We start from the raw sequence: 2602 nt of genomic DNA on the forward strand, positions 1-2602 counted from the left end.
AGAGAGAGAGAGAGAGAGAGAGAGAGAGAGAGAGAGAGAGGTTTGTTTTCTGGGTCACATGTGACGGCATCCCTACTTATTAGTTTTTGTAGTTTTTAAGTTGGGGCAATTTCATCCTTATTCAGACGGTTTCTGTATGGAGTAAATGGATTATTAAAGAAAGATTCAATAAAGTCGAGTAATAATAGTAGTAACAATTATTTTTTAAAACACAGGGAATAAGGGACACTCAGAGAGTAGTCTTATTCCGAACCCCGGGTGCAGATCAGGATCCAGAAAGATGTGGGTGTTTGTTTACTACTGATCTGGAAGATGGACTTTTCCTACCAGAACAAGTTGGTTGGTTACATCTCGAGCTACAGCCAGTACTTCTGGCAAGGCAGCACTAACTACGTAGGGTCTTCACAAGCCTAGAAGAGTTGTGAATCTTGCTGAAGATCCTGAGGGCAGTGTACAGGATGCTGCTTACAAACTTCCTGTAAGAAAAGGACGTAAAACATACCTCGACTTCAGAGAGAAAGGAGGTTACAAGAACTACTACAATTATTTTTTATCTGAAAGACTCCACAACAAATCTGAGGGTGGCCACTAGAACGTTCCAGATGTCAGGAAAACAAGACTTTAGCCCAAATAGCCAACACAGGGGTAATAGAACCTGTAGAAATCACCTCTAGCAGATAGACACTGCCCACACTTGAGAGATAGGGGCATCCACCCATCTCAAAATTTTAAACTCAGAATTGTTCTTTTCCAAAGGAAAGACGAGGAAAAAAAATGGAACAGAGACTGAAGGAGAAGCCATCCAGGGACTGCCCTACTTAGGGATTCATCTCATCTGCAGCACCCTCCAAACCCTGACACTATTGCTGATGCCAAGAAGTGCTTGCTGACAGGAGTCTGGTATGGCTGTTCCCTGAGAGTTTCTGCCAGCAGCTGACTAACACAGATGCAGATACAGCTAACAATAAGACTGAGTGGTGGGGACCCCAATGGAAGAGCTAGGGGAAGAAAGAACTGAAGGGGATTGCAACCCCATAGGAAGAACAATTTCAACTAACTAGATCCCCAGAGCTCCCAGAGACTAAACCACCAACCAAAGAATATACATGAAGGGATCCAAGGCTCCAGATACATCTGTTGCAGAGAATAGCTTTATCTGACATCAGTGGTGGGGGAGGCCCTCTGTCCTGTGGAGGTTTGATGCTCCAGCATAGGGGGATGCTAAAGCTGTGAGGAGGAAGTAGGTGAGTGGGTGGAGGAGCACCCTCATAGAGGCAAAGGGGAAGGGGAAGAGGGGAGAATGAAATGGGGGGGTGTGGAGGAGAAGCTGGGAAGATATCATTTGAAATTTAAACGAATAAAAGTATTAATAAAAAAATCCATTCAGTGTTTTGCTCTACACCGGAATGTGTGGCAATCCTAATTATCTTGGACCTGCACCTCTGGAATACACTGCTGAACAAGTTTTTAATGTAGTTGGTCCGAGTGGAAGAAGTACTGAATATCTTTTGGAAATTGCAGATTCAATTAACAAACTTGTACTAAAGGATGCAGAGGAGCATCTCCTGTCTTTGGAAAATTTAGTAAAGGAAAGCTTTGAAGAAAAATAGAAACTGAGTGGCACACAGTTACCAACTCCCCCAAACAAGCAGAATTTTGGTTTTCAGAGAATAGTATCAGTACAAAGCAGAAGTATGTTTTAGACGTTCTTACTTAAATAACTTACTATTGAGTGTTGTAATTGAAGTATCACCTAAATTTCCAATTTATTTGCAAGTGACCTAAAACATATTCAGAAGATTTGCATAAAGGGAAAGAAAGAGTTCAAGTTGTACAAGCAATTTCCTAATTATATGACATTTAAACATTTGTTAATTAGAATATAAGTCTCAATTAACTTCCTGTTTCTATTAGAGTAACCATGGCTTATTATATATAAGTTTAAAATAATGTTACTAGATATGGTAATAGGTAAGCTTCCACACTGATTATTAATTTCCTTATTATTTGGGACTAAAGGAAACTAAAATTGAGACCAAAACAAGTTGTTCCTTTTTTTAAATGTTGTTCCTTTGAATTATAATGTGCTGTGCTGTTTTCTCCTTTAGGATACAAAAAAAACCCTATATATAGCTATATAAATCAATTTACAAGTATTAATGACATTTACTTTGTATTAATCTCATAATAAAACTGAAAAAAGATAGGATTTCTGATAAATACAACTGGTGGAAACATAATAAAAATTGTGTTTAAAACAAAAACATAACCAAAAACAAAAATGTGAGACACTCAGAGTACCCAAATGCTAAGAAGACTTAAAAATACTTCATCTATTTTGCACATTCTCTTTGATATTATGTTCTTCTCAGCCAGCAGTTATATCTTACTATTCACAGACCTATCTCACTCCCTTTTGACTTCTTCATGCTGAAGCTAGAATGAACTCTCAATTTCAATTCAGATATATCATGTACCTGGTCTTCAATAATTACAAAATAAACACTTAAATGTATAATGGTGTATCTAAAGGTGACCTTTGAATTTTCTCCCACTGCATCCTCTTCATTCATTGTACCTGAGATCAAATTACAATTGATTT

At 38.0% G+C, this 2602-nt stretch overlaps 1 pseudogene; it reads left to right on the forward strand.

Annotated features, from left to right (window-relative positions):
* The first annotated feature begins 280 nt into the window (after window positions 1-280).
* LOC114610124 lies at window positions 281-1610 on the forward strand (annotated as a pseudogene).
* The last annotated feature ends 992 nt before the right edge of the window (window positions 1611-2602 follow it).

Source organism: Grammomys surdaster, unplaced genomic scaffold (assembly GCF_004785775.1).
Source record: "Grammomys surdaster isolate TR1022 unplaced genomic scaffold, NIH_TR_1.0 126029, whole genome shotgun sequence".
Classification (NCBI taxonomy): Eukaryota; Metazoa; Chordata; class Mammalia; order Rodentia; family Muridae; genus Grammomys; species Grammomys surdaster.